The sequence below is a fragment of the Bufo gargarizans genome, chromosome 6 (genome assembly GCF_014858855.1).
Source record: "Bufo gargarizans isolate SCDJY-AF-19 chromosome 6, ASM1485885v1, whole genome shotgun sequence".
In the NCBI taxonomy this organism is placed as follows: Eukaryota; Metazoa; Chordata; class Amphibia; order Anura; family Bufonidae; genus Bufo; species Bufo gargarizans.
The window spans coordinates 366,226,148-366,239,352 of NC_058085.1; the positions used below are offsets into that span (position 1 = coordinate 366,226,148).

The window sequence follows — 13,205 nt, forward strand, 5'->3', positions numbered from 1 at the left end:
TTTAATTATTATACCAGGGAGAGGTATCCGGAGCACTGTGAACTGCAGACGCAGTTGCTGTGGATCGTTATCATGAGGGCATAGATGTAGCGATTTGTGCAGCAAACAGACACTAGTTTAAAGAAAATAGTAGGAAGTTACTTAATGACTAATGACACTAGTTCAAAACGGCACATCGCATACATTATATGAGTGAGTGTTTATTAATGATATAAGTTTGAAACAGCTGACAATTTACAAAGTTTGAATGAGAGTTTAGTTTGGTGGCAGATAATACCACTATACGATCAAGAGTGAAGATATGCCAGAGGCAAACTTTTGAGCTATATCTCTTCAAAAATTAAAATAAAGAAATAACAAACATCACTCCTAAACAGGAAAAATCCTGTACAGATATTGACATAGAGTCAAAATTACCCCGTGAATACTCTCCTATGGCATATACTTTTAATGACTCTCAATAGAGTTTTTTCTTGTTTTTTGTTTTTTGGTGATATAAATGGTTATTAATTATAAATAATAAAAGTTACCTTTTAAAATTTTGACCTTAAACAGGTACTATTGGTCTTATGACTATTGGAAAAGTAATTTAAGGTAACAGGTGCAGACACCAGGGTCCTGACTCTGAGAGTCAGTCATCAATATTGGACTAATTCCCAGTGCTCTATCAGCTGACACAGAGGATCCACATCCTCTGGTCGTAACAATAATACTGTGACTGTCACTGCACACTTCACTTATTTGGTCAGTTTCGGGGACAAAACATACCAAATAATTCAAGGTGAACTCAACCTTATTGGTTGATGTAAGCATCAAGAAGAAGCGCACTCCCTTTACAGTCGTCAGCAGATTCCACATAGATTTCTGCAGAAACTGTTCTATTAAACGCTTATACAAGTAGAGCTCCGATGACTGAGTGGTGAGGTAGCAACAGCATGAGGAGTCAACACAGTGGCCCAGTCACAGAGTAGGCCATGCTGATCATCCTCCGGCAGCTTGATGAAAAATTCCCACACTGCCGAGTATGGGATTTCCCCCCCACCATTCCATGCTGACTGCCTACTACCGCTGCCTCCGAGAACCCATGCACCGCTATTTCTTTCCGGACAGGTAGGCTTCTGCACAGCAGGCAGTCTACCCAGGGTATGTTTGGCTACAGATCTCACACTGCTGCCACTCTGCCGACTCACTGCCACACTACAACCCTGCTCGCTCAGCCACTGCCTCACGCACAGGCTACCACCCTCTTCTCCTGATGATGATGAAGCCTCCTCTTCACCCGGCTCTCATGGGCGATCGGCCACCTCATCGTCAGCCACTGTCTGAACGTTATTAATGTCACCCTCACCAGTCTCAGACAGAGCCACCAGCCTGACTGCTCGCGTATCGGAGAAGCAGCAGATCTCTCCTCCTCACCTGTCGGTCAGACATACTGTACTGTAACATTAACTGCAAGGGTATAAGAGCAATAGTATCAGGCTGAAATTTCGCACCAACTCCGCAACTGCTGATTGATGCATCAAATTAAGTGTAAAAGAGTTTGAACACCCTAAAACGTGTAGTATCAAACCAGGTATGGGTCAAGAACGCAGAACACGTGCAGATCTTTCCATTACATCTTATCTCTGAGTAGGCTTCACTACTGGTTTGGGCTCACAAAAAGAGATAGTAATAACTGTTCAAATAACTCAAGTGTGAACTCACCCTAAAGTGTGTAGTATCAGGCCACTATTTCACACCAACTCCGCAACTACTGATTGAAACATCAAATTAAGTGTAGAAGAAATTCTGCTTCGGCGACCGGTGGCTAACCCTTTTTGGGTTATCTATTCTCTGCCTTTTCTGGTGTGATCACCTCTAGTATCTTTTTTTTTTCTCTTAAAGGGAACCTGTCACCAGGATTTTGTGTATAGCTGAGGACATAGGTTGTTAGATGGCCCCTAGCACATCCGCAATACCCAGTCCCCATAGCTCTGTGTGCTTTTATTGTGTAAAAAAAAAAGATTTGATACATATGCAAATTAATCTGAGATGAGTCCTGTCCCTGACTCATCTCACGTACAGGACTCATCTCAGGGACAGGACTCATCTTAGGTTAATTTGCATATGGATCAAATCTGTTTTTTTTTTTTTACACAATACAAGCACACAGAGCTATAGGGACTGGGTATTGCAGATGTGCTAGCAGCCATCTAACAACCCATGTCCTCAGCCCTATACCCAAAATCCAGGTGACAGGTTCCCTTTAAGCCCAAGGAGCGTGCTTTCTTCACCCGTACAGCATGCCAGACCGAAAATACTTTATATATAAACTAAATACACCACAAAACTGTTTGTATCGGAAAGCAATTTCACCCCAGAATCAAGGAGGAATGGATATACTAATAAATCGGCACTTTTAGTACAGAAGCAATGGTGAACGGGAGTAGTTATATATCAACTAACTGCACCCCAAAACTAGTTGTATCAGGCAGCAAATTCACCCCAAAAGCAAGAATGAATTGGACATACTTTTATATATGAAATAAATACACTCAAAAACTAGTGATGATTGAGCATACCGAATACCACGTGTGCTCTAGCGCCATGCTTGAGTCTCCTCCCCGCACGTTTGTTGGCTGATACACAGTCAATAAACGTGCAGGTAAGTACTGCCACTCACTGTAATGCCGTAGCCATGTTAGTTACTGGCATTACAGTGATTGGCTGGTAGGAACGCGTGATCGGGTGCTATAAAGCACCGAATGACACGTGGTTCAGCCAGTCTTAGTCAGGGAGAGCTGCACTGAAGAAGGGAAAGATAGTGTAGGGAATGGAATTTTATTTAGGCAGGGTTGGTGTTAGAGACCCAAAAGTCCTTTCAAGGACAATATATATTTGTAGCGCAACCTTTGAGTCCAGAGGGAAAAAAAAACAACAGGCTGGTGTAGTGAGCTTCATTTATATTTATATAAGCAGATATATAATGCGACTTTGACCGCAACGCTTGGTTAATTAAGTGTGTGACTTAAGATTAAGTGACTTTAGATAGGGACTTCAGTGGGACTGCAATTAGCCAGTTTCTTATTACTACATTATATTGTATTTTTCGCTTTTGTGGTATGATCCCCATTTAGTATGTGTTGCACAATTGACAACCCAGTCCAGTGCACATCTTGCATGATGTATGCAGTCCTGCAACAGCCGTTTTGAGAATTACATAAATATTGAAAATTGGAAAGGTTGCTGCTTAAGTTTTTATAAAAGCAATTTGCATATACTCCAGAATGTTATGAAGAGTGATCAGATGAATTGCATAGTCCTTATTTGTCATGAAAATTAACTTAATCCCAAAAAAACCTTTCCACTGCATTTCATTGCTGTCATTAAAGGACCTGCTGAGATCATTTCAGTAATTGTCTTGTTAACTCGGGTGAGAATGTTGACGAGCACAAGGCTGGAGAGCATTATGTCAGGCTGATTGGGTTAAAATGGCAGACTTGACCTGTTAAAAGAAGGGTGATGCTTGAAATCATTGTTCTTCCATTGTTAACCATGGTGACCTGCAAAGAAACACGTGCAGCCATCATTGCGTTGCATAAAAATGGCTTCACAGGCAAGGATATTGTGGCTACTAAGATTGCACCTCAATCAACAAGTTATAGGATCATCAAGAACTTCAAGGAAAGAAGTTCAATTCTTGTTAAGAAGGCTTCAGGGCGTCCAAGAAAGTCCAGCAAGCGCCGGGATCGTCTCCTAAAGAGGATTCACCTGCGGGATCGGAGTGCCACCAGTGCAGAGCTTGCTCAGGAATGGCAGCAGGCAGGTGTGAGCGCATCTGCACGCACAGTGAGGCAAAGACTTTTGGAAGATGGCCTGGTGTCAAGAAGGGCAGCAAAGAAGCCACTTCTCTCCCAAAAAAACATCAGGGACAAATTGATCTTCTGCAGAAAATATGGTGAATGGACTGCTGAGTACTGGGGAAAAGTCATATTCTCCGATGAAGCCTCTTTCCGATTGTTTGGGGCATCAGGAAAAAGGCTTGTCCTGAGAAGAAAAGGTGAGGACTATCATCAGTCCTGTGTCATGCAGCAGTAAAGCATCCTGAGACCATTCATGTGTGGGTTTGCTTCTCATCCAAGGGAGTGGGCTCACTCACAATTTTGCCCCAAAACACAGCCATGAATAAAGAATGGCACCAAAACACCCTCGAACAGCAACTTCTTCCAACAATCCAACAACAGTTTGGTGAAGAACAATGCATTTTCCAGCACGATGGAGCACCGTGCCATAAGGCAAAAGTGATAACTAAGTGACTCAGGGACCAAAACATTGACATTTTGGGTCCATGGCCTGGAAACTCCCCAGATATTAATCCCATTGAGAACTTGTGGTCAATCCTCAAGAGGCGGGTGGACAAACAAAAACCCACTAATTCTGACAAGCTCCAAGACGTGATTATGAAAGAATGGGTTGCTATCAGTCAGGAATTGGCCCAGAAGTTAATTGAGAGCATGCCCAGTCGAATTGCAGAGGTCCTGAAAAAGAAGGGCCAACACTGCAAATATTGACTCTTTGCATAAATGTCATGTAATTGTCGATAAAAGCCTTTGAAACGTATGAAGTGCGTGTAATTATATTTCACTACATCACAGAAACAACTGAAACAAAGATCTAAAAGGAGTTTAGCAGCAAACTTTGTGAAAACTAATATTTGTGTCATTCTCAAAACTTTTGGAAACGACTGTATATCTTTGTTCAAGATGTGAGAAAATTACCCATTTGGAATTGCAAATCGAGTCTCTAAATGGGCAAGTTGCAACACTGAGAGGCATTGACAATTTGCAAAAGAGTTTGCTTCTCATCGAGCAAACACTCTTTGGGGTAGATGAGGGGGAGGGTGAAAGAGAGGAGGCTGAGGAAAATGAGGCAGCTATCTGGGTAACAGTTAGAAAGTGGGGTAGAGGGAAGAGTGCCAGCGAGGCTAGCCCTGATCTGACACACCCCAACAAGTTTGCACGTTTGGCAAATGAGGGGGATATCAGTTCAGGGACGGCACTGCTGCAGCCGGACACTTCCTCTGCCAGTCAGGGGAATGTCAGCTCTGGTAAGAAGGGAACCAGGAGAGCAGGGCAGGCCAGACAGGTGCTGGTATTGGCAGACTCCATTATTAGGGGAACAGATAGGGCAATCTGTCACAAAGACAGTGATCGCCGAACACTATGCGGTCTTCCTAGCGCTAGAGTTCGAAACATCGCATATCGGGTTTACAGATTACTGGGAGGGGCTGGAGAAGATCCAGCGGTCATGGTCCATATCGGAACCAGGTGGAGAGTCCTTAAAAATGATTTCAGGGACTTAGGTAAAAAGGTTAGGGAAAGGACCTCAAAAGGTACTATTTTCTGAAATACTGCCTGTACCATGGGCCACACAAGAAAGGTAGTGGGAGATTAGGGAAATTAACAAGTGGCTCAAGAACTGGTGTAGGAAGGAGGGGTTTGGGTTCCTGGAGAACTGGGCCAACTTCTCTATCGGCTACAGGCCCTATCGTAGGGACGGGCTGCACCTCAATGGGGAAGGGCAGCTGTTTTGGGGAGAAAGATGGCTAGAAGGTTGGAGGAGTGTTTAAACTGGGGACTGGGGGAGGGAAATTACATTATAGGAGGGGACTAGAACAGTTCAGAAGGCAAGGTGTAGGGTAAAAAAATATACTTAAACCTCTTAATTGTATGTATACTAATGCCAGAAGCCTAACTAATAAAACTGGGGAACTGGAATTAGTGATGTGTGAGGAGGACTATGACAGTGGGAATAACTGAGACATGGCTGGATGATAGCTATGACTGGGCGGTTAATGTACAAGGTTACAGTCTGTTTAGAAAGGATTGTCAAAACCGGAGAGGGGGAGGGGTTATCCTTTATGTAAAGTCCGGTCTAAAGCCCACACTCCGGGAAGATATAAGTGAGAGACATGAACATGTGGAGTAACTGTGGGTAGAAATACATGGAGCTAAAAACAATAATAAATTACTAATAGGAGTTTATTATAAACCACCTAATATACCAGAGTCCACAGAAAATATGCTACTAAACGAGATAGACGAGGCGGCAAATCATAATGAGGTGGTTATTATGGGGGACTTCAACTACCCAGATATAGACTGGGAAACTGAAAGCTGTACATCCCATAAAGCAAACAGGTTCTTGGCAATAGCCTAAGACTATTACCTCTCCCAACTGCTTCAGGACCCGACTAGAGGGACGGCCATACTGGACTTAGTATTAACCAATATGCCTGACAGACATGCAAGTTGGGGGAAACCTGAGAAATAATGACCATAAAGTAATAACCTTACAATTATCATTCAAAAGAGCTACAGATTTTCTACAGGGAGGAACAAAAATACCAAACTTCAAAAAAGCTAAACTTCGCCAACTAAGAGAGGCCATAGGCCTAACTAAACGGGACAAAGTCCTCAAAAATAAAAATACAGCAACAAAATGGGATATCTTTAAAAGCATCCTAAAATCTCATAGTGAGAGGTACATACCATACGAGAATAAAAGGTTAAGGAACAAAAAGAAACCAATGTGGATAAATAGAACTGTAAAGAAAGCAATAAATTACAAAAAAAAAGCATATAAATCACTGAAACAGAAGGGTAGCGAAGAAGCACTTACAAAACATTGCCAAAGAGAGTAAAACTAACCCTAAAAGGTTATTTAATTGTATAAATGTTAAAAAGTATAATTCAGCCATCAGTCAGTAGCTGGAAGCAGTGTAGCACTGCAGTCGGGAAGCGGCAACAGTCCGTGCTTAAACTAATATGATTAGGTGACAAACAGCACACTGACGCAGAGCTTTGGCAGGGGATAAGGGACCAGACTGAGCTGTGGCTCTCGCCACTCAACCTAGAACCAGGCATGGTTGTTTCTGATAATGGCCATAACCTGGTGGCAGCTTTGGAGCTCGGCAAGCTCACACACATATCAAGCCTAACCCACGTGTTCATCTTAGTGGTTCAGCGGTTTCTCAAACAGCTGCCGCCGGTCTGGCAACGCTGCAGCAGTGCTTGCAATTGCCAGCTCACCGACTGTTGTGCGACATGAGCATGCACTGGAACTCCACATTCCACATGTTGGCCAGGCTTTGTGATCAGCAAAGCGCAGTAGTGGAATACCAGCTGCAACATGGCCGTCGCCTTTCCAGTCAGCTTCCGCTCTTTACAAGCGACGAGTGGGCATGGATGTCTGAGCTCTGTGAGGTTTTACGCAACTTTGAAGAATCAACACAGATGGTGAGTGGCGATAACGCTATTATCAGCGTAACCATCCCACTTCTGTGTCTACTGAAACGCTCACTGCTCACAATGAAGGAGGATGCTTTGCATGTGGAAGAGGTGGAAATGGGAGGAGACAGTACGCAGGCTGGTAGCCAAACCAGCCTGCATTCATCTTCTCAGCGCAAATTGGATGATGATGAGGAGGAGGAGCAGGAGACGGTTGCCTCCGCTACAGAGGGTAGTACCCACAGCAAGTTTATTACATCTGTTCAGCGTGGATGGGCCAAGGAGGAGGAAGAGAATGAGGAGAATGAGAGTCATCCTCACCCGATTTCTGAAGTCTTCTACCCAACTCCATGACATCTTGAAAATGTCAAGAAAACTGCATGTACTTCAGCCACTTTAAGCTGCAAAGGCAGAATGGTGATCCCCTACATCACCTCATATGTGATGTTTCCACACATTGGAACGCCACCCTCCACATGCTGGAGCGACTGTATGAGCAGAGAAAATTTGTGACTGATTTATTGATTATGCAGACGGACAGGACTACTCCTCGGTGTAACTTCGATGTTACGCAGTGGCAGCTTATGCATGACACCACCGTTTTCTCAGGCTCTTTAAGGAGCCCAATTTATTTGTCAGTCACCTGGAATGATTTAATTCCACTCCTTCACATCCTGGAGGGGATGTTGATGAATCTGACTGGCATGGGATAAGGAGACTTGTCATCTGCATCTATCAGTCATCTGAGCCCTGTGGGGGCTGAATTGGCACAGGGGTAGGATGAGGACATAACTGCCCAGGAATTCTATACAGAACAGAGGTGGTTTATCTGCCCAAGTGACAGGAGAGAGGTAGTGTTGATCGAGCACCATAGTGCTCGGATGCTTGGGGCTCGGGCCGAACACATCGGGATATAATGGAAGTCAATGGGAGTATCCATATAATACCCGAGTATAATGGAAGTCAATAGGAGAACCCAAGCATTAAACTAGGCACCCCCTGCTCTGAAGAGGGGAGGTTCATAGGAAAAGGTCAGAAATTGATGGAAACACCACCAAAATGGTTAGAGAACAGTATGGGGAGGATGTCTGGATGCATCTTGGACTCCCAGGTCGCTGCTGAGAACGATGTTGTCTGAGTCGTACGCCAATTTTACAGACTGACAATAATCCGAACAAAACCGAAGGTAAAATCGGTTTTAGATGAAAAATAGAAAACATTCTTTCTTGTATATTTACTTTTATATAAAGTACAAGTGCTGCCAAAAATTACAAGGAAGAGGCACTCCGATAAAACCTGTATATCACATAAAGGAGGGCCTCATTCACATTGTGGTACAATTGTTCATGTAGTGGGACTCCTACACTCATAAAGCCTATGCACTAAGTGAAAGGACAGCCCAAACACTTTTGAGTATTGGATTGTGGTGATTAATATCTACTTGGTGGCCCTATTTCAACTTTTCACTGTGTATTCAATTACCCCTAAATTCCACATTTTTGTTCCTTGTAGTGCCTACTTTTACCTGTGCTTAAAATAGGGTTGCTAGGCATGGTCCGTCTATATGTTGAAGGACGGAGGACGCAGAAGCAGGCTGCGTGCAAGGTCACATTACTGACTGCCAGGGACTGTAAGTAAATTATGAAAGCCAAGTCCTCCCCAGCAGCTGATAACAGTGCCTGGGCTGTGTGCACTTCTGGGCTGTGTGCACTTCTCCCTGTCCCTGCGCTTGGCTCAGCAGAGCAGAGCAGAAGCAGAGTCGAAGCAGCGCAGAGCAGGGAAGGGAGATCTGCCATCTGCTCAGTGTATAAATGACAGCAACATGTGGTAAGATGACCCCTTTGTGCTGCAGGAGAATAACCCTTTAGGGGGGAGGGCTCTGGTTACTGATACTTTTGGGGGGCTATTGTTAGTGGCTAGTGAGGGCAGGCGGGATTAGCCTCAGGGTGAGGGCAGTGGCGGTCATCTTAACTGAATAGTGAAATTGCTGTTTAATGCAGACTGGTTGCTAAGGGCTGAATCTTATTAAATATGGGGAAAGTCAGTCTAATAGTAACCGATTTTCTGGAATATCATGTTATTAGTAACTACATATATGAAAATTGAAATTAGGGCCCAAGTGTGACAGTTATCCTTTAAATACACCCTTTGTTACACATAAAGGAGGGCATCATACATACCCTTGAAAAATTATGATTGATGGTCTGCTGGTGACCCTCAAAAACATTTGGAGCAAGGGCTTGCTGATCTAACCATCTAAAACATTATGGGTCTGCTGCCACTTTGGTGACTCTAGATAACTTGGGGCCGATCGCATGTCCCTATGACGGCGACGATCCATTCGGATGTCTGGCCTATAAACTTTTGATGTTATTGTCAGCGCAGACCATGGTGACTATGGGTAACGGGGAATCAGGGTTGGATTCCGGAGAGGGAGCCTGAGAAACAGCTACGGCTACCACATCCAAGCAAGGAAGCATAAGCGCAAATTACCTATTAGGTATAAATAGGTGAGGGCCTGCAGTTGAGCTGACCCTGTAAAAGATTTTAGGTGCAAGTGAGCTGACCCTTTAAAAGATTTTAGGTGCGGGCCTGTTGTAAGCTGACCCTGTAAAAGATTGTAGGTGAAGACCTGCTGGTGAGCTGACCCTCTAAAACATTATATTCGAGGACCTTCAGGTGAGCTGACCCTGTAAAAGATTGTAGATGAAGGCCTGCTGGTGAGCTGACCCTCTAAAAAATTATATGCGAGGGCTTGCTAGTGAGCTGACGTTGTAAAACATTATATGTGAAGGCCTGTAGCTGACCTGACCCTGTAAATCATTATATCTGAAGGGCATATATGCGAGGGCATTTTACGCGACGAAGGAGGATGAGAAAAGCAAAATTCAACCATATACCCTTGTTTGTGGTGATAGGGGTGCAGGGGAATACAGTGCATTCAGTACATTACAAACAACATATTTAAAGTGACTTTATGTTCATCAGCTTTCCTCTAGTGCAGTTGAGAAGTCATGGTCAATCAAGGCCTTGTTCATTTTTATAAGAGTCAACCTGTCAGCATTTTCAGTTGACAGGCGGATACGTTTATTTGTTATAATGCCACCAGCAGCACTAACTACCCGCTCTGACAAAATGCTGGCAGCAGGGCAAGCCAGCACCTCCAAGGTGTAGAGCGCCAGTTCGTGCACACATGTCCAGCTTTGACACCCAGTAGTTGTAAGGCACTGAGGGATCATTGAGAACGCTGACACGGTCTGCTATGTACTCCTTCACCAGGCCACGCATCAGGGTGAGGTTGCTGGCGGGGTGTCATGAAACTGTCCCAGGCTTTGGAGAGTGTTGCCCTGCCTCTGTTGGAACTGCTGTGTGTTCCCCTTATCTCCCCTCCTCGGTTGGTCAAGGAACTATGGACTCTGCCACCAGCGTTGTCAGAAGGAAATTTTGGGAGCAATTTTTCAACAAGTATCTTCTAGTATTGCACCGTTTTGCTCGTCCTCTCGACCAGAGGAATGAGAGATGAGAAGTTCTCTTTGTAGCGGGGGTTGAGAAGGGTGAACAACCATTAATCGGTGTTGGCCAAAATGCGTATAACTCGAGAGTCACGGAAAAGGCAGCATAACATGAAGTCAGCCATGTGTGCCAGAGTCCCAACAGACAAGACTTTGCTGTCCTCATCAGGAGGATGACTCTCAATCTCCTCATCCTCTTCCTCCTTTTCAGCCTATCCACGCTGAACAGATGGAATAAACATGCTAAGTACTACCCTCTGTAGTGGAGGCAACCGTCTCCTGCTCCTCCTCCTCTTTATCGTCCAATTCACACTGAGAAGACAGACTGAGGGTGGTCTGGCTATCACCCTGTGTAAAGCCTTCCCCCATTTCCACCTCTTCCACATGCAAAGCGTCGTCTTTTATTGTGAGCAGCGAGCATTTGAGTAGACACATAAGTGGGATGGTTACGCTGATAATAACGTTATCACTGCTCACCATCTGTGTTGATTTCTCAAAGTTTCTTAAAACCTCACAGAGGTCAGACATCCATGCCCACTCCTCGCTTGTGAATAGCGGAAGCTGACTGGAAAGGCGAGGACCATGTTGCAACTGGTATTCCACTACTGCCCTCTGCTGCTCACAAAGCCTGGCCAACATGTGAAACGTTGAGTTCCAGTGCGTGCTCATGTCGCACAACAGCCTGTGAGCTTGCCCTGCTGCAGCGTTGACAGACCGTCTGGAGCTGTCAATGACTTGCGGAAATGTGCACACAGGCAGCGCACCTTCACCAGTAGCTCAGGCAAATTGGGGTAGGTTTTGAGAAACCGCTGAACCACAAGGTTGAACACGTGGGCTAGGGATGGGATGTGTCTAAACTTGCTGAGCTCCAAAGCCGCCACCAAGTTACGGCCATTATCAGACACAACCATGCCTGGTTGTAGGTTGAGTGGCGAGAGCCATAGCTCAGTCTGGTCCCTTATCCCCTGCCACAGCTCTGCGACGGTGTGCTGTTTGTCCCCTAAGCATATCAGCTTAAGCTCGGCCTGTTGTCGCTTCCCCACTGCAGTGCTACACTGCTTCTAGTTACTGAGTGATGACTGACTGGTGCTGCACGGGGATAAATCGGAGGTGGAAGTGGAGGAGGAGGCGGAGGAGGAAAAGTGGGGTTTGCAGCCACCAACGTAGGTGCTGGCGGAAAACCTGATCGATGTTGTGCCCGCTATGCTTGGCTTCAGTAGCTCCTATGCCATTCCAGGGTACAACTCGCTCCCTGCCTCAACAACATTCACCCAGTGTGCCGTCGGGAAAATGTAGCGTCCCTGGCCGAATGCATTTGTCCATATGTCTGTGGTTAAGTTTTAAGTGTACCTTCCCGGTAATTGCGTTGGTCAGGGCACGTGTGATGTTAAGGGACACATGTTGGTGTAAGGCGGGCACGGCACACCTTGAAAAATAGTGGCGGCTGGGGACTGTGTAAAGCGGAACAGCTGCCAACATCAGGCTGCTGAAGGCCTCAGTGTCCACAAGCCTAAATGGCAACATTTCCAGGGCCAGTAATTTGGAAAGGTGCATATTTAGTGCTATGGCCTGTGGGTGGGTGGCTGGGTATTTTTGCTTGTTTTCAAAGGCCTGGGGTAAGGACATTTGGACGCTGCGCTGGGACATGGAAGTAGATGTGGTCACTGATGGTGCTTGTGAAGTTTCCGGTGCAGGGCGAGAGGCATCAGGGCCTACGCCTTCGACAGGGGATTGGCCAGCACGAAGCTTAGGGGAAGAGGAGGCAGTGGTGTGACCCGCAGACACAGATTGTGGGCCCAGGCATTCGTCCCACTTATTACGGTGCTTGGATGCCATGTGGCGGATCATGCTGGTGTTGGTGAGGTTGCTAGTGTTCACTCCCCAGCTCATTTTCATATGGCACAGGTTGAAAACTACAATTCTTTTGTTGTCCTCACTTTCCTCAAAAAAGCGCCATACTGCAGAACATCTAGCACTTGGCAAGGGAGATTTCCACAAGGGGTGCTCCGTGGAACAGTTGCGGGCCTGTTTTGTGTGGCCTGACTCCTCCCTTTTCACACCCCACTGCCTCTTCCAGCCTGTTGCGGTGCTGCGGATCCCTCCCCCTCTGTAGTGCTGTCCTTGCTCGGCTTTCCACCTTCCCAGGTTGGGTCAGTGATCTCATCGTCCGCCACCTTCTCTTCAACTTCCTCACTCTGATCATTCTCCAGATTTGTTGACCTAACCACAGCCTCATTGATTGCCAACTGTGTCTCATCCTCTTCATCAATCTCTTGAGACAGTAATCGCGGTTGACTCATTGGCAACTGTGTCTCATCATCATCCACCTCATTAAACACTAATTGCCATTCCCCACCATCATGTTCTTGTGACTGTGGATGCTCAAGAGGCTTGGAATCAGGGCACAAGATCTTATGTCCCTCTT

At 45.6% G+C, this 13,205-nt stretch overlaps 1 protein-coding gene across 1 annotated transcript in view; it reads right to left on the minus strand.

Annotated features, from left to right (window-relative positions):
- Nucleotides 1-13,205, minus strand: part of LOC122942473 (galectin-9B-like) — a 90,796-nt gene that overhangs the window by 19,373 nt on the left and 58,218 nt on the right. The window lies entirely within an intron of this gene.